Raw genomic sequence first — 26,619 nt, 5'->3', positions numbered from 1 at the left:
TAAACACGTGTTTTAGATGTAAAATAATGTGAAATTAACGTTAAAAATATAAAAAGTATGATTAGTTTCATAGAAATGACTTAAGACGATATTTAGCGGATTCATCACCTGTATTTCAAAATTTTTTTACGACCTTTTATATTCACCCAAATTTATTGTAAACACGTGTTTTAGATGTAAAATAATGTGAACTTAACGTTAAAAATATAAAAAGTATGATTAGTTTAATAGAAATGACTTAAGACGATATTTAGCGGATTCATCACCTGTATTTCAAAATTTTTTTACGACCTTTTATATTCACCCAAATGTATTGTAAAGACGTGTTTTAGATGTAAAATTATGTGAACTTAACGATAAAAATATAAAAAGTATGATTAGTTCAATACAAATGACTTTAAACGATATTTAGCGGAATTATCACCATTTTTTACCCAATTTTTTCCCAAATTTTTTTTCTATTTTTTGTATTCACCCAAATGTATTGTAAATACGTGTTTTAGATGTAAAATAATGTGAACTTAACGTTAAAAATATAAAAAGTATGATTAGTTTAATAGAAATGACTAAAGACGATATTTAGCGGATTCATCACCTGTATTTCAAAATATATTTACGACCTTTTATATTCACCCAAATGTATTGTAAAGACGTGTTTTAGATGTAAAATAATGTGAACTTAACGATAAAAATATAAAAAGTATGATTAGTTCAATACAAATGACTTTAAACGATATTTAGCGGAATTATCACCATTTTTTACCAAATTTTTTCCCAAATTTTTTATCTATTTTTTGTATTCACCCAAATGTATTGTAAATACGTGTTTTAGATGTAAAATAATGTGAACTTAACGATAAAAATATAAAAAGTATGATTAGTTCAATACAAATGACTTTAAACGATATTTAGCGGAATTATCACCATTTTTTACCCAATTTTTTCCCAAATTTTTTTTCTATTTTTTGTATTCACCCAAATGTATTGTAAACACGTGTTTTAGATGTAAAATAATGTGAACTTAACGTTAAAAATATAAAAAGTATGATTAGTTTAATAGAAATGACTTAAGACGATATTTAGCGGATTCATCACCTGTATTTCAAAATTTTTTTACGACCTTTTATATTCACCCAAATGTATTGTAAAGACGTGTTTTAGATGTAAAATAATGTGAACTTAACGATAAAAATATAAAAAGTATGATTAGTTCAATACAAATGACTTTAAACGATATTTAGCGGAATTATCACCATTTTTTACCAAATTTTTTCCCAAATTTTTTTTCTATTTTTTGTATTCACCCAAATGTATTGTAAATACGTGTTTTAGATGTAAAATAATGTGAACTTAACGATAAAAATATAAAAAGTATGATTAGTTCAATACAAATGACTTTAAACGATATTTAGCGGAATTATCACCATTTTTTACCAAATTTTTTTTCTATTTTTTGTATTCACCCAAATGTATTGTAAACACGTGTTTTAGATGTAAAATAATGTGAACTTAACGATAAAAATATAAAAAGTATGATTAGTTTAATAGAAATGACTTAAGACGATATTTAGCGGATTCATCACCTGTATTTCAAAATTTTTTTACGACCTTTTATATTCACCCAAATGTATTGTAAAGACGTGTTTTAGATGTAAAATTTTGTGAACTTAACGATAAAAATATAAAAAGTATGATTAGTTCAATACAAATGACTTTAAACGATATTTAGCGGAATTATCACCATTTTTTACCAAATTTTTTCCCAAATTTTTTTTCTATTTTTTGTATTCACCCAAATGTATTTTAAATACGTGTTTTAGATGTAAAATAATGTGAACTTAACGATAAAAATATAAAAAGTATGATTAGTTCAATACAAATGACTTTAAACGATATTTACCGGAATTATCACCATTTTTTACCAAATTTTTTCCCAAATTTTTTATCTATTTTTTGTATTCACCCAAATGTATTGTAAATACGTGTTTTAGATGTAAAATAATGTGAACTTAACGATAAAAATATAAAAAGTATGATTAGTTCAATACAAATGACTTTAAACGATATTTAGCGGAATTATCACCATTTTTTACCCAATTTTTTCCCAAATTTTTTTTCTATTTTTTGCATTCAACCAAATGTATTTTAAATACGTGTTTTAGATGTAAAATAATGTGAAATTAACGTTAAAAATATAAAAAGTATGATTAGTTTCATAGAAATGACTTAAGACGATATTTAGCGGATTCATCACCTGTATTTCAAAATTTTTTTACGACCTTTTATATTCACCCAAATGTATTGTAAAGACGTGTTTTAGATGTAAAATTATGTGAACTTAACGATAAAAATATAAAAAGTATGATTAGTTCAATACAAATGACTTTAAACGATATTTAGCGGAATTATCACCATTTTTTACCCAATTTTTTCCCAAATTTTTTTTCTATTTTTTGTATTCACCCAAATGTATTGTAAATACGTGTTTTAGATGTAAAATAATGTGAAATTAACGTTAAAAATATAAAAAGTATGATTAGTTTCATAGAAATGACTTAAGACGATATTTAGCGGATTCATCACCTGTATTTCAAAATTATTTTACGACCTTTTATATTCACCCAAATTTATTGTAAACACGTGTTTTAGATGTAAAATAATGTGAACTTAACGTTAAAAATATAAAAAGTATGATTAGTTTAATAGAAATGACTTAAGACGATATTTAGCGGATTCATCACCTGTATTTCAAAATTTTTTTACGACCTTTTATATTCACCCAAATGTATTGTAAAGACGTGTTTTAGATGTAAAATTATGTGAACTTAACGATAAAAATATAAAAAGTATGATTAGTTCAATACAAATGACTTTAAACGATATTTAGCGGAATTATCACCATTTTTTACCCAATTTTTTCCCAAATTTTTTTTCTATTTTTTGTATTCACCCAAATGTATTGTAAATACGTGTTTTAGATGTAAAATAATGTGAACTTAACGTTAAAAATATAAAAAGTATGATTAGTTTAATAGAAATGACTAAAGACGATATTTAGCGGATTCATCACCTGTATTTCAAAATATATTTACGACCTTTTATATTCACCCAAATGTATTGTAAAGACGTGTTTTAGATGTAAAATAATGTGAACTTAACGATAAAAATATAAAAAGTATGATTAGTTCAATACAAATGACTTTAAACGATATTTAGCGGAATTATCACCATTTTTTACCAAATTTTTTCCCAAATTTTTTATCTATTTTTTGTATTCACCCAAATGTATTGTAAATACGTGTTTTAGATGTAAAATAATGTGAACTTAACGATAAAAATATAAAAAGTATGATTAGTTCAATACAAATGACTTTAAACGATATTTAGCGGAATTATCACCATTTTTTACCAAATTTTTTCCCAAATTTTTTTTCTATTTTTTGTATTCACCCAAATGTATTGTAAATACGTGTTTTAGATGTAAAATAATGTGAACTTAACGATAAAAATATAAAAAGTATGATTAGTTCAATACAAATGACTTTAAACGATATTTAGCGGAATTATCACCATTTTTTACCAAATTTTTTTTCTATTTTTTGTATTCACCCAAATGTATTGTAAACACGTGTTTTAGATGTAAAATAATGTGAACTTAACGATAAAAATATAAAAAGTATGATTAGTTTAATAGAAATGACTTAAGACGATATTTAGCGGATTCATCACCTGTATTTCAAAATTTTTTTACGACCTTTTATATTCACCCAAATGTATTGTAAAGACGTGTTTTAGATGTAAAATTTTGTGAACTTAACGATAAAAATATAAAAAGTATGATTAGTTCAATACAAATGACTTTAAACGATATTTAGCGGAATTATCACCATTTTTTACCAAATTTTTTCCCAAATTTTTTTTCTATTTTTTGTATTCACCCAAATGTATTTTAAATACGTGTTTTAGATGTAAAATAATGTGAACTTAACGATAAAAATATAAAAAGTATGATTAGTTCAATACAAATGACTTTAAACGATATTTACCGGAATTATCACCATTTTTTACCAAATTTTTTCCCAAATTTTTTATCTATTTTTTGTATTCACCCAAATGTATTGTAAATACGTGTTTTAGATGTAAAATAATGTGAACTTAACGATAAAAATATAAAAAGTATGATTAGTTCAATACAAATGACTTTAAACGATATTTAGCGGAATTATCACCATTTTTTACCCAATTTTTTCCCAAATTTTTTTTCTATTTTTTGCATTCAACCAAATGTATTTTAAATACGTGTTTTAGATGTAAAATAATGTGAAATTAACGTTAAAAATATAAAAAGTATGATTAGTTTCATAGAAATGACTTAAGACGATATTTAGCGGATTCATCACCTGTATTTCAAAATTTTTTTACGACCTTTTATATTCACCCAAATGTATTGTAAAGACGTGTTTTAGATGTAAAATTATGTGAACTTAACGATAAAAATATAAAAAGTATGATTAGTTCAATACAAATGACTTTAAACGATATTTAGCGGAATTATCACCATTTTTTACCCAATTTTTTCCCAAATTTTTTTTCTATTTTTTGTATTCACCCAAATGTATTGTAAATACGTGTTTTAGATGTAAAATAATGTGAAATTAACGTTAAAAATATAAAAAGTATGATTAGTTTCATAGAAATGACTTAAGACGATATTTAGCGGATTCATCACCTGTATTTCAAAATTTTTTTACGACCTTTTATATTCACCCAAATTTATTGTAAACACGTGTTTTAGATGTAAAATAATGTGAACTTAACGTTAAAAATATAAAAAGTATGATTAGTTTAATAGAAATGACTTAAGACGATATTTAGCGGATTCATCACCTGTATTTCAAAATTTTTTTACGACCTTTTATATTCACCCAAATGTATTGTAAAGACGTGTTTTAGATGTAAAATTATGTGAACTTAACGATAAAAATATAAAAAGTATGATTAGTTCAATACAAATGACTTTAAACGATATTTAGCGGAATTATCACCATTTTTTACCCAATTTTTTCCCAAATTTTTTTTCTATTTTTTGTATTCACCCAAATGTATTGTAAATACGTGTTTTAGATGTAAAATAATGTGAAATTAACGTTAAAAATATAAAAAGTATGATTAGTTTAATAGAAATGACTAAAGACGATATTTAGCGGATTCATCACCTGTATTTCAAAATATTTTTACGACCTTTTATATTCACCCAAATGTATTGTAAAGACGTGTTTTAGATGTAAAATAATGTTAACTTAACGATAAAAATATAAAAAGTATGATTAGTTCAATACAAATGACTTTAAACGATATTTAGCGGAATTATCACCATTTTTTACCAAATTTTTTCCCAAATTTTTTATCTATTTTTTGTATTCACCCAAATGTATTGTAAATACGTGTTTTAGATGTAAAATAATGTGAACTTAACGATAAAAATATAAAAAGTATGATTAGTTCAATACAAATGACTTTAAACGATATTTAGCGGAATTATCACCATTTTTTACCAAATTTTTTTTCTATTTTTTGTATTCATCCAAATGTATTGTAAACACGTGTTTTAGATGTAAAATAATGTGAACTTAACGTTAAAAATATAAAAAGCATGATTAGTTTAATAGAAATGACTTAAGACGATATTTAGCGGATTCATCACCTGTATTTCAAAATTTTTTTACGACCTTTTATATTCACCCAAATGTATTGTAAAGACGTGTTTTAGATGTAAAATAATGTGAACTTAACGATAAAAATATAAAAAGTATGATTAGTTCAATACAAATGACTTTAAACGATATTTAGCGGAATTATCACCATTTTTTACCAAATTTTTTCCCAAATTTTTTTTCTATTTTTTGTATTCACCCAAATGTATTGTAAATACGTGTTTTAGATGTAAAATAATGTGAACTTAACGATAAAAATATAAAAAGTATGATTAGTTCAATACAAATGACTTTAAACGATATTTAGCGGAATTATCACCATTTTTTACCAAATTTTTTTTCTATTTTTTGTATTCACCCAAATGTATTGTAAACACGTGTTTTAGATGTAAAATAATGTGAACTTAACGATAAAAATATAAAAAGTATGATTAGTTTAATAGAAATGACTTAAGACGATATTTAGCGGATTCATCACCTGTATTTCAAAATTTTTTTACGACCTTTTATATTCACCCAAATGTATTGTAAAGACGTGTTTTAGATGTAAAATTTTGTGAACTTAACGATAAAAATATAAAAAGTATGATTAGTTCAATACAAATGACTTTAAACGATATTTAGCGGAATTATCACCATTTTTTACCAAATTTTTTCCCAAATTTTTTTTCTATTTTTTGTATTCACCCAAATGTATTTTAAATACGTGTTTTAGATGTAAAATAATGTGAACTTAACGATAAAAATATAAAAAGTATGATTAGTTCAATACAAATGACTTTAAACGATATTTACCGGAATTATCACCATTTTTTACCAAATTTTTTATCTATTTTTTGTATTCACCCAAATGTATTGTAAATACGTGTTTTAGATGTAAAATAATGTGAACTTAACGATAAAAATATAAAAAGTATGATTAGTTCAATACAAATGACTTTAAACGATATTTAGCGGAATTATCACCATTTTTTACCCAATTTTTTCCCAAATTTTTTTTCTATTTTTTGCATTCAACCAAATGTATTTTAAATACGTGTTTTAGATGTAAAATAATGTGAAATTAACGTTAAAAATATAAAAAGTATGATTAGTTTCATAGAAATGACTTAAGACGATATTTAGCGGATTCATCACCTGTATTTCAAAATTTTTTTACGACCTTTTATATTCACCCAAATGTATTGTAAAGACGTGTTTTAGATGTAAAATTATGTGAACTTAACGATAAAAATATAAAAAGTATGATTAGTTCAATACAAATGACTTTAAACGATATTTAGCGGAATTATCACCATTTTTTACCCAATTTTTTCCCAAATTTTTTTTCTATTTTTTGTATTCACCCAAATGTATTGTAAATACGTGTTTTAGATGTAAAATAATGTGAAATTAACGTTAAAAATATAAAAAGTATGATTAGTTTCATAGAAATGACTTAAGACGATATTTAGCGGATTCATCACCTGTATTTCAAAATTTTTTTACGACCTTTTATATTCACCCAAATTTATTGTAAACACGTGTTTTAGATGTAAAATAATGTGAACTTAACGTTAAAAATATAAAAAGTATGATTAGTTTAATAGAAATGACTTAAGACGATATTTAGCGGATTCATCACCTGTATTTCAAAATTTTTTTACGACCTTTTATATTCACCCAAATGTATTGTAAAGACGTGTTTTAGATGTAAAATTATGTGAACTTAACGATAAAAATATAAAAAGTATGATTAGTTCAATACAAATGACTTTAAACGATATTTAGCGGAATTATCACCATTTTTTACCCAATTTTTTCCCAAATTTTTTTTCTATTTTTTGTATTCACCCAAATGTATTGTAAATACGTGTTTTAGATGTAAAATAATGTGAAATTAACGTTAAAAATATAAAAAGTATGATTAGTTTAATAGAAATGACTAAAGACGATATTTAGCGGATTCATCACCTGTATTTCAAAATATTTTTACGACCTTTTATATTCACCCAAATGTATTGTAAAGACGTGTTTTAGATGTAAAATAATGTTAACTTAACGATAAAAATATAAAAAGTATGATTAGTTCAATACAAATGACTTTAAACGATATTTAGCGGAATTATCACCATTTTTTACCAAATTTTTTCCCAAATTTTTTATCTATTTTTTGTATTCACCCAAATGTATTGTAAATACGTGTTTTAGATGTAAAATAATGTGAACTTAACGATAAAAATATAAAAAGTATGATTAGTTCAATACAAATGACTTTAAACGATATTTAGCGGAATTATCACCATTTTTTACCAAATTTTTTTTCTATTTTTTGTATTCATCCAAATGTATTGTAAACACGTGTTTTAGATGTAAAATAATGTGAACTTAACGTTAAAAATATAAAAAGCATGATTAGTTTAATAGAAATGACTTAAGACGATATTTAGCGGATTCATCACCTGTATTTCAAAATTTTTTTACGACCTTTTATATTCACCCAAATGTATTGTAAAGACGTGTTTTAGATGTAAAATAATGTGAACTTAACGATAAAAATATAAAAATTATGATTAGTTCAATACAAATGACTTTAAACGATATTTAGCGGAATTATCACCATTTTTTACCAAATTTTTTCCCAAATTTTTTTTCTATTTTTTGTATTCACCCAAATGTATTGTAAATACGTGTTTTAGATGTAAAATATTGTGAACTTAGCGATAAAAATATAAAAAGTATGATTAGTTCAATACAAATGACTTTAAACGATATTTAGCGGAATTATCACCATTTTTTACCAAATTTTTTCCCAAATTTTTTTTCTATTTTTTGTATTCACCCAAATGTATTTTAAATACGTGTTTTAGATGTAAAATAATGTGAACTTAACGATAAAAATATAAAAAGTATGATTAGTTCAATACAAATGACTTTAAACGATATTTAGCGGAATTATCACCATTTTTTACCAAATTTTTTTTCTATTTTTTGTATTCACCCAAATGTATTGTAAACACGTGTTTTAGATGTAAAATAATGTGAAATTAACGTTAAAAATATAAAAAGTATGATTAGTTTCATAGAAATGACTTAAGACGATATTTAGCGGATTCATCACCTGTATTTCAAAATTTTTTTACGACCTTTTATATTCACCCAAATTTATTGTAAACACGTGTTTTAGATGTAAAATAATGTGAACTTAACGTTAAAAATATAAAAAGTATGATTAGTTTAATAGAAATGACTTAAGACGATATTTAGCGGATTCATCACCTGTATTTCAAAATTTTTTTACGACCTTTTATATTCACCCAAATGTATTTTAAATACGTGTTTTAGATGTAATATAATGTGAACTTAACGATAAAAATATAAAAAGTATGATTAGTTCAATACAAATGACTTTAAACGATATTTAGCGGAATTATCACCATTTTTTACCAAATTTTTTTTCTATTTTTTGTATTCACCCAAATGTATTGTAAACACGTGTTTTAGATGTAAAATAATGTGAAATTAACGTTAAAAATATAAAAAGTATGATTAGTTTCATAGAAATGACTTAAGACGATATTTAGCGGATTCATCACCTGTATTTCAAAATTTTTTTACGACCTTTTATATTCACCCAAATTTATTGTAAACACGTGTTTTAGATGTAAAATAATGTGAACTTAACGTTAAAAATATAAAAAGTATGATTAGTTTAATAGAAATGACTTAAGACGATATTTAGCGGATTCATCACCTGTATTTCAAAATTTTTTTACGACCTTTTATATTCACCCAAATGTATTGTAAAGACGTGTTTTAGATGTAAAATTATGTGAACTTAACGATAAAAATATAAAAAGTATGATTAGTTCAATACAAATGACTTTAAACGATATTTAGCGGAATTATCACCATTTTTTACCCAATTTTTTCCCAAATTTTTTTTCTATTTTTTGTATTCACCCAAATGTATTGTAAATACGTGTTTTAGATGTAAAATAATGTGAACTTAACGTTAAAAATATAAAAAGTATGATTAGTTTAATAGAAATGACTAAAGACGATATTTAGCGGATTCATCACCTGTATTTCAAAATATATTTACGACCTTTTATATTCACCCAAATGTATTGTAAAGACGTGTTTTAGATGTAAAATAATGTGAACTTAACGATAAAAATATAAAAAGTATGATTAGTTCAATACAAATGACTTTAAACGATATTTAGCGGAATTATCACCATTTTTTACCAAATTTTTTCCCAAATTTTTTATCTATTTTTTGTATTCACCCAAATGTATTGTAAATACGTGTTTTAGATGTAAAATAATGTGAACTTAACGATAAAAATATAAAAAGTATGATTAGTTCAATACAAATGACTTTAAACGATATTTAGCGGAATTATCACCATTTTTTACCCAATTTTTTCCCAAATTTTTTTTCTATTTTTTGTATTCACCCAAATGTATTGTAAACACGTGTTTTAGATGTAAAATAATGTGAACTTAACGTTAAAAATATAAAAAGTATGATTAGTTTAATAGAAATGACTTAAGACGATATTTAGCGGATTCATCACCTGTATTTCAAAATTTTTTTACGACCTTTTATATTCACCCAAATGTATTGTAAAGACGTGTTTTAGATGTAAAATAATGTGAACTTAACGATAAAAATATAAAAAGTATGATTAGTTCAATACAAATGACTTTAAACGATATTTAGCGGAATTATCACCATTTTTTACCAAATTTTTTCCCAAATTTTTTTTCTATTTTTTGTATTCACCCAAATGTATTGTAAATACGTGTTTTAGATGTAAAATAATGTGAACTTAACGATAAAAATATAAAAAGTATGATTAGTTCAATACAAATGACTTTAAACGATATTTAGCGGAATTATCACCATTTTTTACCAAATTTTTTTTCTATTTTTTGTATTCACCCAAATGTATTGTAAACACGTGTTTTAGATGTAAAATAATGTGAACTTAACGATAAAAATATAAAAAGTATGATTAGTTTAATAGAAATGACTTAAGACGATATTTAGCGGATTCATCACCTGTATTTCAAAATTTTTTTACGACCTTTTATATTCACCCAAATGTATTGTAAAGACGTGTTTTAGATGTAAAATTTTGTGAACTTAACGATAAAAATATAAAAAGTATGATTAGTTCAATACAAATGACTTTAAACGATATTTAGCGGAATTATCACCATTTTTTACCAAATTTTTTCCCAAATTTTTTTTCTATTTTTTGTATTCACCCAAATGTATTTTAAATACGTGTTTTAGATGTAAAATAATGTGAACTTAACGATAAAAATATAAAAAGTATGATTAGTTCAATACAAATGACTTTAAACGATATTTACCGGAATTATCACCATTTTTTACCAAATTTTTTCCCAAATTTTTTATCTATTTTTTGTATTCACCCAAATGTATTTTAAATACGTGTTTTAGATGTAAAATAATGTGAACTTAACGATAAAAATATAAAAAGTATGATTAGTTCAATACAAATGACTTTAAACGATATTTAGCGGAATTATCACCATTTTTTACCCAATTTTTTCCCAAATTTTTTTTCTATTTTTTGTATTCACCCAAATGTATTGTAAACACGTGTTTTAGATGTAAAATAATGTGAACTTAACGTTAAAAATATAAAAAGTATGATTAGTTTAATAGAAATGACTTAAGACGATATTTAGCGGATTCATCACCTGTATTTCAAAATTTTTTTACGACCTTTTATATTCACCCAAATGTATTGTAAAGACGTGTTTTAGATGTAAAATAATGTGAACTTAACGATAAAAATATAAAAAGTATGATTAGTTCAATACAAATGACTTTAAACGATATTTAGCGGAATTATCACCATTTTTTACCAAATTTTTTCCCAAATTTTTTATCTATTTTTTGTATTCACCCAAATGTATTGTAAATACGTGTTTTAGATGTAAAATAATGTGAACTTAACGATAAAAATATAAAAAGTATGATTAGTTCAATACAAATGACTTTAAACGATATTTAGCGGAATTATCACCATTTTTTACCAAATTTTTTTTCTATTTTTTGTATTCATCCAAATGTATTGTAAACACGTGTTTTAGATGTAAAATAATGTGAAATTAACGTTAAAAATATAAAAAGTATGATTAGTTTAATAGAAATGACTAAAGACGATATTTAGCGGATTCATCACCTGTATTTCAAAATATTTTTACGACCTTTTATATTCACCCAAATGTATTGTAAAGACGTGTTTTAGATGTAAAATAATGTGAACTTAACGATAAAAATATAAAAAGTATGATTAGTTCAATACAAATGACTTTAAACGATATTTAGCGGAATTATCACCATTTTTTACCAAATTTTTTCCCAAATTTTTTTTCTATTTTTTGTATTCACCCAAATGTATTGTAAATACGTGTTTTAGATGTAAAATAATGTGAACTTAACGATAAAAATATAAAAAGTATGATTAGTTCAATACAAATGACTTTAAACGATATTTAGCGGAATTATCACCATTTTTTACCAAATTTTTTTTCTATTTTTTGTATTCACCCAAATGTATTGTAAACACGTGTTTTAGATGTAAAATAATGTGAACTTAACTTTAAAAATATAAAAAGTATGATTAGTTCAATACAAATGACTTTAAACGATATTTAGCGGAATTATCACCATTTTTTACCAAATTTTTTCCCAAATTTTTTTTCTATTTTTTGTATTCACCCAAATGTATTTTAAATACGTGTTTTAGATGTAAAATAATGTGAACTTAACGATAAAAATATAAAAAGTATGATTAGTTCAATACAAATGACTTTAAACGATATTTACCGGAATTATCACCATTTTTTACCAAATTTTTTCCCAAATTTTTTATCTATTTTTTGTATTCACCCAAATGTATTTTAAATACGTGTTTTAGATGTAAAATAATGTGAACTTAACGATAAAAATATAAAAAGTATGATTAGTTCAATACAAATGACTTTAAACGATATTTAGCGGAATTATCACCATTTTTTACCCAATTTTTTCCCAAATTTTTTTTCTATTTTTTGTATTCACCCAAATGTATTGTAAACACGTGTTTTAGATGTAAAATAATGTGAACTTAACGTTAAAAATATAAAAAGTATGATTAGTTTAATAGAAATGACTTAAGACGATATTTAGCGGATTCATCACCTGTATTTCAAAATTTTTTTACGACCTTTTATATTCACCCAAATGTATTGTAAAGACGTGTTTTAGATGTAAAATAATGTGAACTTAACGATAAAAATATAAAAAGTATGATTAGTTCAATACAAATGACTTTAAACGATATTTAGCGGAATTATCACCATTTTTTACCAAATTTTTTCCCAAATTTTTTATCTATTTTTTGTATTCACCCAAATGTATTGTAAATACGTGTTTTAGATGTAAAATAATGTGAACTTAACGATAAAAATATAAAAAGTATGATTAGTTCAATACAAATGACTTTAAACGATATTTAGCGGAATTATCACCATTTTTTACCAAATTTTTTTTCTATTTTTTGTATTCATCCAAATGTATTGTAAACACGTGTTTTAGATGTAAAATAATGTGAAATTAACGTTAAAAATATAAAAAGTATGATTAGTTTAATAGAAATGACTAAAGACGATATTTAGCGGATTCATCACCTGTATTTCAAAATATTTTTACGACCTTTTATATTCACCCAAATGTATTGTAAAGACGTGTTTTAGATGTAAAATAATGTGAACTTAACGATAAAAATATAAAAAGTATGATTAGTTCAATACAAATGACTTTAAACGATATTTAGCGGAATTATCACCATTTTTTACCAAATTTTTTCCCAAATTTTTTTTCTATTTTTTGTATTCACCCAAATGTATTGTAAATACGTGTTTTAGATGTAAAATAATGTGAACTTAACGATAAAAATATAAAAAGTATGATTAGTTCAATACAAATGACTTTAAACGATATTTAGCGGAATTATCACCATTTTTTACCAAATTTTTTTTCTATTTTTTGTATTCACCCAAATGTATTGTAAACACGTGTTTTAGATGTAAAATAATGTGAACTTAACTTTAAAAATATAAAAAGTATGATTAGTTCAATACAAATGACTTTAAACGATATTTAGCGGAATTATCACCATTTTTTACCCAATTTTTTCCCAAATTTTTTTTCTATTTTTTGCATTCAACCAAATGTATTTTAAATACGTGTTTTAGATGTAAAATAATGTGAAATTAACGTTAAAAATATAAAAAGTATGATTAGTTTCATAGAAATGACTTAAGACGATATTTAGCGGATTCATCACCTGTATTTCAAAATTTTTTTACGACCTTTTATATTCACCCAAATGTATTGTAAATACGTGTTTTAGATGTAAAATAATGTGAAATTAACGTTAAAAATATAAAAAGTATGATTAGTTTCATAGAAATGACTTAAGACGATATTTAGCGGATTCATCACCTGTATTTCAAAATTTTTTTACGACCTTTTATATTCACCCAAATTTATTGTAAACACGTGTTTTAGATGTAAAATAATGTGAACTTAACGTTAAAAATATAAAAAGTATGATTAGTTTAATAGAAATGACTTAAGACGATATTTAGCGGATTCATCACCTGTATTTCAAAATTTTTTTACGACCTTTTATATTCACCCAAATGTATTGTAAAGACGTGTTTTAGATGTAAAATTATGTGAACTTAACGATAAAAATATAAAAAGTATGATTAGTTCAATACAAATGACTTTAAACGATATTTAGCGGAATTATCACCATTTTTTACCCAATTTTTTCCCAAATTTTTTTTCTATTTTTTGTATTCACCCAAATGTATTGTAAATACGTGTTTTAGATGTAAAATAATGTGAACTTAACGTTAAAAATATAAAAAGTATGATTAGTTTAATAGAAATGACTAAAGACGATATTTAGCGGATTCATCACCTGTATTTCAAAATATATTTACGACCTTTTATATTCACCCAAATGTATTGTAAAGACGTGTTTTAGATGTAAAATAATGTGAACTTAACGATAAAAATATAAAAAGTATGATTAGTTCAATACAAATGACTTTAAACGATATTTAGCGGAATTATCACCATTTTTTACCAAATTTTTTCCCAAATTTTTTATCTATTTTTTGTATTCACCCAAATGTATTGTAAATACGTGTTTTAGATGTAAAATAATGTGAACTTAACGATAAAAATATAAAAAGTATGATTAGTTCAATACAAATGACTTTAAACGATATTTAGCGGAATTATCACCATTTTTTACCAAATTTTTTCCCAAATTTTTTTTCTATTTTTTGTATTCACCCAAATGTATTGTAAATACGTGTTTTAGATGTAAAATAATGTGAACTTAACGATAAAAATATAAAAAGTATGATTAGTTCAATACAAATGACTTTAAACGATATTTAGCGGAATTATCACCATTTTTTACCAAATTTTTTTTCTATTTTTTGTATTCACCCAAATGTATTGTAAACACGTGTTTTAGATGTAAAATAATGTGAACTTAACGATAAAAATATAAAAAGTATGATTAGTTTAATAGAAATGACTTAAGACGATATTTAGCGGATTCATCACCTGTATTTCAAAATTTTTTTACGACCTTTTATATTCACCCAAATGTATTGTAAAGACGTGTTTTAGATGTAAAATTTTGTGAACTTAACGATAAAAATATAAAAAGTATGATTAGTTCAATACAAATGACTTTAAACGATATTTAGCGGAATTATCACCATTTTTTACCAAATTTTTTCCCAAATTTTTTTTCTATTTTTTGTATTCACCCAAATGTATTTTAAATACGTGTTTTAGATGTAAAATAATGTGAACTTAACGATAAAAATATAAAAAGTATGATTAGTTCAATACAAATGACTTTAAACGATATTTACCGGAATTATCACCATTTTTTACCAAATTTTTTCCCAAATTTTTTATCTATTTTTTGTATTCACCCAAATGTATTGTAAATACGTGTTTTAGATGTAAAATAATGTGAACTTAACGATAAAAATATAAAAAGTATGATTAGTTCAATACAAATGACTTTAAACGATATTTAGCGGAATTATCACCATTTTTTACCCAATTTTTTCCCAAATTTTTTTTCTATTTTTTGCATTCAACCAAATGTATTTTAAATACGTGTTTTAGATGTAAAATAATGTGAAATTAACGTTAAAAATATAAAAAGTATGATTAGTTTCATAGAAATGACTTAAGACGATATTTAGCGGATTCATCACCTGTATTTCAAAATTTTTTTACGACCTTTTATATTCACCCAAATGTATTGTAAAGACGTGTTTTAGATGTAAAATTATGTGAACTTAACGATAAAAATATAAAAAGTATGATTAGTTCAATACAAATGACTTTAAACGATATTTAGCGGAATTATCACCATTTTTTACCCAATTTTTTCCCAAATTTTTTTTCTATTTTTTGTATTCACCCAAATGTATTGTAAATACGTGTTTTAGATGTAAAATAATGTGAAATTAACGTTAAAAATATAAAAAGTATGATTAGTTTCATAGAAATGACTTAAGACGATATTTAGCGGATTCATCACCTGTATTTCAAAATTTTTTTACGACCTTTTATATTCACCCAAATTTATTGTAAACACGTGTTTTAGATGTAAAATAATGTGAACTTAACGTTAAAAATATAAAAAGTATGATTAGTTTAATAGAAATGACTTAAGACGATATTTAGCGGATTCATCACCTGTATTTCAAAATTTTTTTACGACCTTTTATATTCACCCAAATGTATTGTAAAGACGTGTTTTAGATGTAAAATTATGTGAACTTAACGATAAAAATATAAAAAGTATGATTAGTTCAATACAAATGACTTTAAACGATATTTAGCGGAATTATCACCATTTTTTACCCAATTTTTTCCCAAATTTTTTTTCTATTTTTTGTATTCACCCAAATGTATTGTAAATACGTGTTTTAGATGTAAAATAATGTGAACTTAACGTTAAAAATATAAAAAGTATGATTAGTTTAATAGAAATGACTAAAGACGATATTTAGCGGATTCATCACCTGTATTTCAAAATATATTTACGACCTTTTATATTCACCCAAATGTATTGTAAAGACGTGTTTTAGATGTAAAATAATGTGAACTTAACGATAAAAATATAAAAAGTATGATTAGTTCAATACAAATGACTTTAAACGATATTTAGCGGAATTATCACCATTTTTTACCAAATTTTTTCCCAAATTTTTTATCTATTTTTTGTATTCACCCAAATGTATTGTAAATACGTGTTTTAGATGTAAAATAATGTGAACTTAACGATAAAAATATAAAAAGTATGATTAGTTCAATACAAATGACTTTAAACGATATTTAGCGGAATTATCACCATTTTTTACCCAATTTTTTCCCAAATTTTTTTTCTATTTTTTGTATTCACCCAAATGTATTGTAAACACGTGTTTTAGATGTAAAATAATGTGAACTTAACGTTAAAAATATAAAAAGTATGATTAGTTTAATAGAAATGACTTAAGACGATATTTAGCGGATTCATCACCTGTATTTCAAAATTTTTTTACGACCTTTTATATTCACCCAAATGTATTGTAAAGACGTGTTTTAGATGTAAAATAATGTGAACTTAACGATAAAAATATAAAAAGTATGATTAGTTCAATACAAATGACTTTAAACGATATTTAGCGGAATTATCACCATTTTTTACCAAATTTTTTCCCAAATTTTTTTTCTATTTTTTGTATTCACCCAAATGTATTGTAAACACGTGTTTTAGATGTAAAATAATGTGAACTTAACGTTAAAAATATAAAAAGTATGATTAGTTTAATAGAAATGACTTAAGACGATATTTAGCGGATTCATCACCTGTATTTCAAAATTTTTTTACGACCTTTTATATTCACCCAAATGTATTGTAAAGACGTGTTTTAGATGTAAAATAATGTGAACTTAACGATAAAAATATAAAAAGTATGATTAGTTCAATACAAATGACTTTAAACGATATTTAGCGGAATTATCACCATTTTTTACCAAATTTTTTCCCAAATTTTTTTTCTATTTTTTGTATTCACCCAAATGTATTGTAAATACGTGTTTTAGATGTAAAATAATGTGAACTTAACGATAAAAATATAAAAAGTATGATTAGTTCAATACAAATGACTTTAAACGATATTTAGCGGAATTATCACCATTTTTTACCAAATTTTTTTTCTATTTTTTGTATTCACCCAAATGTATTGTAAACACGTGTTCTAGATGTAAAATAATGTGAACTTAACGATAAAAATATAAAAAGTATGATTAGTTTAATAGAAATGACTTAAGACGATATTTAGCGGATTCATCACCTGTATTTCAAAATTTTTTTACGACCTTTTATATTCACCCAAATGTATTGTAAAGACGTGTTTTAGATGTAAAATTTTGTGAACTTAACGATAAAAATATAAAAAGTATGATTAGTTCAATACAAATGACTTTAAACGATATTTAGCGGAATTATCACCATTTTTTACCCAATTTTTTCCCAAATTTTTTTTCTATTTTTTGTATTCACCCAAATGTATTGTAAACACGTGTTTTAGATGTAAAACAATGTGAACTTAACGTTAAAAATATAAAAAGTATGATTAGTTTAATAGAAATGACTTAAGACGATATTTAGCGGATTCATCACCTGTATTTCAAAATTTTTTTACGACCTTTTATATTCACCCAAAGGTATTGTAAAGACGTGTTTTAGATGTAAAATAATGTGAACTTAACGATAAAAATATAAAAAGTATGATTAGTTCAATACAAATGACTTTAAACGATATTTAGCGGAATTTTCACCATTTTTTACCAAATTTTTTTTCTATTTTTTGTATTCACCCAAATGTATTGTAAACACGTGTTTTAGATGTAAAATAATGTGAACTTAACGTTAAAAATATAAAAAGTATGATTAGTTTAATAGAAATGACTTAAGACGATATTTAGCGGATTCATCACCTGTATTTCAAAATTTTTTTACGACCTTTTATATTCACCCAAATGTATTGTAAAGACGTGTTTTAGATGTAAAATTATGTGAACTTAACGATAAAAATATAAAAAGTATGATTAGTTCAATACAAATGACTTTAAACGATATTTAGCGGAATTATCACCATTTTTTACCCAATTTTTTCCCAAATTTTTTTTCTATTTTTTGTATTCACCCAAATGTATTGTAAACACGTGTTTTAGATGTAAAATAATGTGAACTTAACGTTAAAAATATAAAAAGTATGATTAGTTTAATAGAAATGACTTAAGACGATATTTAGCGGATTCATCACCTGTATTTCAAAATTTTTTTACGACCTTTTATATTCACCCAAATGTATTGTAAAGACGTGTTTTAGATGTAAAATAATGTGAACTTAACGATAAAAATATAAAAAGTATGATTAGTTCAATACAAATGACTTTAAACGATATTTAGCGGAATTATCACCATTTTTTACCAAATTTTTTCCCAAATTTTTTTTCTATTTTTTGTATTCACCCAAATGTATTGTAAACACGTGTTTTAGATGTAAAATAATGTGAACTTAACGTTAAAAATATAAAAAGTATGATTAGTTTAATAGAAATGACTTAAGACGATATTTAGCGGATTCATCACCTGTATTTCAAAATTTTTTTACGACCTTTTATATTCACCCAAATGTATTGTAAAGACGTGTTTTAGATGTAAAATAATGTGAACTTAACGATAAAAATATAAAAAGTATGATTAGTTCAATACAAATGACTTTAAACGATATTTAGCGGAATTATCACCATTTTTTACCAAATTTTTTCCCAAATTTTTTTTCTATTTTTTGTATTCACCCAAATGTATTGTAAATACGTGTTTTAGATGTAAAATAATGTGAACTTAACGATAAAAATATAAAAAGTATGATTAGTTCAATACAAATGACTTTAAACGATATTTAGCGGAATTATCACCATTTTTTACCAAATTTTTTTTCTATTTTTTGTATTCACCCAAATGTATTGTAAACACGTGTTCTAGATGTAAAATAATGTGAACTTAACGATAAAAATATAAAAAGTATGATTAGTTTAATAGAAATGACTTAAGACGATATTTAGCGGATTCATCACCTGTATTTCAAAATTTTTTTACGACCTTTTATATTCACCCAAATGTATTGTAAAGACGTGTTTTAGATGTAAAATTTTGTGAACTTAACGATAAAAATATAAAAAGTATGATTAGTTCAATACAAATGACTTTAAACGATATTTAGCGGAATTATCACCATTTTTTACCCAATTTTTTCCCAAATTTTTTTTCTATTTTTTGTATTCACCCAAATGTATTGTAAACACGTGTTTTAGATGTAAAACAATGTGAACTTAACGTTAAAAATATAAAAAGTATGATTAGTTTAATAGAAATGACTTAAGACGATATTTAGCGGATTCATCACCTGTATTTCAAAATTTTTTTACGACCTTTTATATTCACCCAAAGGTATTGTAAAGACGTGTTTTAGATGTAAAATAATGTGAACTTAACGATAAAAATATAAAAAGTATGATTAGTTCAATACAAATGACTTTAAACGATATTTAGCGGAATTTTCACCATTTTTTACCAAATTTTTTTTCTATTTTTTGTATTCACCCAAATGTATTGTAAACACGTGTTTTAGATGTAAAATAATGTGAACTTAACGTTAAAAATATAAAAAGTATGATTAGTTTAATAGAAATGACTTAAGACGATATTTAGCGGATTCATCACCTGTATTTCAAAATTTTTTTACGACCTTTTATATTCACCCAAATGTATTGTAAAGACGTGTTTTAGATGTAAAATTATGTGAACTTAACGATAAAAATATAAAAAGTATGATTAGTTCAATACAAATGACTTTAAACGATATTTAGCGGAATTATCACCATTTTTTACCCAATTTTTTCCCAAATTTTTTTTCTATTTTTTGTATTCACCCAAATGTATTGTAAATACGTGTTTTAGATGTAAAATAATGTGAAATTAACGTTAAAAATATAAAAAGTATGATTAGTTTCATAGAAATGACTTAAGACGATATTTAGCGGATTCATCACCTGTATTTCAAAATTTTTTTACGACCTTTTATATTCACCCAAATTTATTGTAAACACGTGTTTTAGATGTAAAATAATGTGAACTTAACGTTAAAAATATAAAAAGTATGATTAGTTTAATAGAAATGACTTAAGACGATATTTAGCGGATTCATCACCTGTATTTCAAAATTTTTTTACGACCTTTTATATTCACCCAAATGTATTGTAAAGACGTGTTTTAGATGTAAAATTATGTGAACTTAACGATAAAAATATAAAAAGTATGATTAGTTCAATACAAATGACTTTAAACGATATTTAGCGGAATTATCACCATTTTTTACCCAATTTTTTCCCAAATTTTTTTTCTATTTTTTGTATTCACCCAAATGTATTGTAAATACGTGTTTTAGATGTAAAATAATGTGAACTTAACGTTAAAAATATAAAAAGTATGATTAGTTTAATAGAAATGACTAAAGACGATATTTAGCGGATTCATCACCTGTATTTCAAAATATATTTACGACCTTTTATATTCACCCAAATGTATTGTAAAGACGTGTTTTAGATGTAAAATAATGTGAACTTAACGATAAAAATATAAAAAGTATGATTAGTTCAATACAAATGACTTTAAACGATATTTAGCGGAATTATCACCATTTTTTACCAAATTTTTTCCCAAATTTTTTATCTATTTTTTGTATTCACCCAAATGTATTGTAAATACGTGTTTTAGATGTAAAATAATGTGAACTTAACGATAAAAATATAAAAAGTATGATTAGTTCAATACAAATGACTTTAAACGATATTTAGCGGAATTATCACCATTTTTTACCCAATTTTTTCCCAAATTTTTTTTCTATTTTTTGTATTCACCCAAATGTATTGTAAACACGTGTTTTAGATGTAAAATAATGTGAACTTAACGTTAAAAATATAAAAAGTATGATTAGTTTAATAGAAATGACTTAAGACGATATTTAGCGGATTCATCACCTGTATTTCAAAATTTTTTTACGACCTTTTATATTCACCCAAATGTATTGTAAAGACGTGTTTTAGATGTAAAATAATGTGAACTTAACGATAAAAATATAAAAAGTATGATTAGTTCAATACAAATGACTTTAAACGATATTTAGCGGAATTATCACCATTTTTTACCAAATTTTTTCCCAAATTTTTTTTCTATTTTTTGTATTCACCCAAATGTATTGTAAATACGTGTTTTAGATGTAAAATAATGTGAACTTAACGATAAAAATATAAAAAGTATGATTAGTTCAATACAAATGACTTAAGACGATATTTAGCGGATTCATCACCTGTATTTCAAAATTTTTTTACGACCTTTTATATTCACCCAAATGTATTGTAAAGACGTGTTTTAGATGTAAAATTTTGTGAACTTAACGATAAAAATATAAAAAGTATGATTAGTTCAATACAAATGACTTTAAACGATATTTAGCGGAATTATCACCATTTTTTACCAAATTTTTTCCCAAATTTTTTTTCTATTTTTTGTATTCACCCAAATGTATTTTAAATACGTGTTTTAGATGTAAAATAATGTGAACTTAACGATAAAAATATAAAAAGTATGATTAGTTCAATACAAATGACTTTAAACGATATTTACCGGAATTATCACCATTTTTTACCAAATTTTTTCCCAAATTTTTTATCTATTTTTTGTATTCACCCAAATGTATTATAAATACGTGTTTTAGATGTAAAATAATGTGAACTTAACGATAAAAATATAAAAAGTATGATTAGTTCAATACAAATGACTTTAAACGATATTTAGCGGAATTATCACCATTTTTTACCCAATTTTTTCCCAAATTTTTTTTCTATTTTTTGCATTCAACCAAATGTATTTTAAATACGTGTTTTAGATGTAAAATAATGTGAACTTAACGTTAAAAATATAAAAAGTATGATTAGTTTCATAGAAATGACTTAAGACGATATTTAGCGGATTCATCACCTGTATTTCAAAATTTTTTTACGACCTTTTATATTCACCCAAATTTATTGTAAACACGTGTTTTAGATGTAAAATAATGTGAACTTAACGTTAAAAATATAAAAAGTATGATTAGTTTAATAGAAATGACTTAAGACGATATTTAGCGGATTCATCACCTGTATTTCAAAATTTTTTTACGACCTTTTATATTCACCCAAATGTATTGTAAAGACGTGTTTTAGATGTAAAATTATGTGAACTTAACGATAAAAATATAAAAAGTATGATTAGTTCAATACAAATGACTTTAAACGATATTTAGCGGAATTATCACCATTTTTTACCCAATTTTTTCCCAAATTTTTTTTCTATTTTTTGTATTCACCCAAATGTATTGTAAATACGTGTTTTAGATGTAAAATATTGTGAACTTAGCGATAAAAATATAAAAAGTATGATTAGTTCAATACAAATGACTTTAAACGATATTTAGCGGAATTATCACCATTTTTTACCAAATTTTTTCCCAAATTTTTTTTCTATTTTTTGTATTCACCCAAATGTATTTTAAATACGTGTTTTAGATGTAAAATAATGTGAACTTAACGATAAAAATATAAAAAGTATGATTAGTTCAATACAAATGACTTTAAACGATATTTAGCGGAATTATCACCATTTTTTACCCAATTTTTTCCCAAATTTTTTTTCTATTTTTTGTATTCACCCAAATGTATTGTAAACACGTGTTTTAGATGTAAAATAATGTGAACTTAACGTTAAAAATATAAAAAGTATGATTAGTTTAATAGAAATGACTTAAGACGATATTTAGCGGATTCATCACCTGTATTTCAAAATTTTTTTACGACCTTTTATATTCACCCAAATGTATTGTAAAGACGTGTTTTAGATGTAAAATAATGTGAACTTAACGATAAAAATATAAAAAGTATGATTAGTTCAATACAAATGACTTTAAACGATATTTAGCGGAATTATCACCATTTTTTACCAAATTTTTTCCCAAATTTTTTTTCTATTTTTTGTATTCACCCAAATGTATTGTAAATACGTGTTTTAGATTTAAAATAATGTGAACTTAACGATAAAAATATAAAAAGTATGATTAGTTCAATACAAATGACTTTAAACGATATTTAGCGGAATTATCACCATTTTTTACCGAATTTTTTTTCTATTTTTTGTATTCACCCAAATGTATTGTAAACACGTGTTTTAGATGTAAAATAATGTGAACTTAACTTTAAAAATATAAAAAGTATGATTAGTTTAATAGAAATGACTTAAGACGATATTTAGCGGATTCATCACCTGTATTTCAAAATTTTTTTACGACCTTTTATATTCACCCAAATGTATTGTAAAGACGTGTTTTAGATGTAAAATAATGTGAACTTAACGATAAAAATATAAAAAGTATGATTAGTTCAATACAAATGACTTTAAACGATATTTAGCGGAATTATCACCATTTTTTACCAAATTTTTTCCCAAATTTTTTTTCTATTTTTTGTATTCACCCAAATGTATTGTAAATACGTGTTTTAGATGTAAAATATTGTGAACTTAACGATAAAAATATAAAAAGTATGATTAGTTCAATACAAATGACTTTAAACGATATTTACCGGAATTATCACCATTTTTTACCAAATTTTTTCCCAAATTTTTTATCTATTTTTTGTATTCACCCAAATGTATTGTAAATACGTGTTTTAGATGTAAAATAATGTGAACTTAACGATAAAAATATAAAAAGTATGATTAGTTCAATACAAATGACTTTAAACGATATTTAGCGGAATTATCACCATTTTTTACCCAATTTTTTCCCAAATTTTTTTTCTATTTTTTGTATTCAACCAAATGTATTTTAAATACGTGTTTTAGATGTAAAATAATGTGAACTTAACGTTAAAAATATAAAAAGTATGATTAGTTTCATAGAAATGACTTAAGACGATATTTAGCGGATTCATCACCTGTATTTCAAAATTTTTTTACGACCTTTTATATTCACCCAAATTTATTGTAAACACGTGTTTTAGATGTAAAATAATGTGAACTTAACGTTAAAAATATAAAAAGTATGATTAGTTTAATAGAAATGACTAAAGACGATATTTAGCGGATTCATCACCTGTATTTCAAAATATTTTTACGACCTTTTATATTCACCCAAATGTATTGTAAAGACGTGTTTTAGATGTAAAATAATGTGAACTTAACGATAAAAATATAAAAAGTATGATTAGTTCAATACAAATGACTTTAAACGATATTTAGCGGAATTATCACCATTTTTTACCAAATTTTTTCCCAAATTTTTTTTCTATTTTTTGTATTCACCAAAATGTATTGTAAATACGTGTTTTAGATGTAAAATAATGTGAACTTAACGATAAAAATATAAAAAGTATGATTAGTTCAATACAAATGACTTTAAACGATATTTAGCGGAATTATCACCATTTTTTACCAACTTTTTTTTCTATTTTTTGTATTCACCCAAATGTATTGTAAACACGTGTTTTAGATGTAAAATAATGTGAACTTAACTTTAAAAATATAAAAAGTATGATTAGTTTAATAGAAATGACTTAAGACGATATTTAGCGGATTCATCACCTGTATTTCAAAATTTTTTTACGACCTTTTATATTCACCCAAATGTATTGTAAAGACGTGTTTTAGATGTAAAATAATGTGAACTTAACGATAAAAATATAAAAAGTATGATTAGTTCAATACAAATGACTTTAAACGATATTTAGCGGAATTATCACCATTTTTTACCAAATTTTTTCCCAAATTTTTTTTCTATTTTTTGTATTCACCCAAATGTATTGTAAATACGTGTTTTAGATGTAAAATAATGTGAACTTAACGATAAAAATATAAAAAGTATGATTAGTTCAATACAAATGACTTTAAACGATATTTAGCGGAATTATCACCATTTTTTACCCAATTTTTTCCCAAATTTTTTTTCTATTTTTTGTATTCAACCAAATGTATTTTAAATACGTGTTTTAGATGTAAAATAATGTGAACTTAACGTTAAAAATATAAAAAGTATGATTAGTTTCATAGAAATGACTTAAGACGATATTTAGCGGATTCATCACCTGTATTTCAAAATTTTTTTACGACCTTTTATATTCACCCAAATTTATTGTAAACACGTGTTTTAGATGTAAAATAATGTGAACTTAACGTTAAAAATATAAAAAGTATGATTAGTTTAATAGAAATGACTTAAGACGATATTTAGCGGATTCATCACCTGTATTTCAAAATTTTTTTACGACCTTTTATATTCACCCAAATGTATTGTAAAGACGTGTTTTAGATGTAAAATTATGTGAACTTAACGATAAAAATATAAAAAGTATGATTAGTTCAATACAAATGACTTTAAACGATATTTAGCGGAATTATCACCATTTTTTACCCAATTTTTTCCCAAATTTTTTTTCTATTTTTTGTATTCACCCAAATGTATTGTAAATACGTGTTTTAGATTTAAAATAATGTGAACTTAACGATAAAAATATAAAAAGTATGATTAGTTCAATACAAATGACTTTAAACGATATTTAGCGGAATTATCACCATTTTTTACCAAATTTTTTTTCTATTTTTTGTATTCACCCAAATGTATTGTAAATACGTGTTTT

This window comes from Diuraphis noxia, unplaced genomic scaffold (assembly GCF_037042655.1).
Source record: "Diuraphis noxia isolate RWA-SAM2 unplaced genomic scaffold, SU_Dnox_SAM2 contig0003, whole genome shotgun sequence".
In the NCBI taxonomy this organism is placed as follows: domain Eukaryota; kingdom Metazoa; phylum Arthropoda; class Insecta; order Hemiptera; family Aphididae; genus Diuraphis; species Diuraphis noxia.
The sequence above is the reverse complement of the archived record's forward strand: the minus strand, read 5'-3'. Positions refer to the sequence as shown.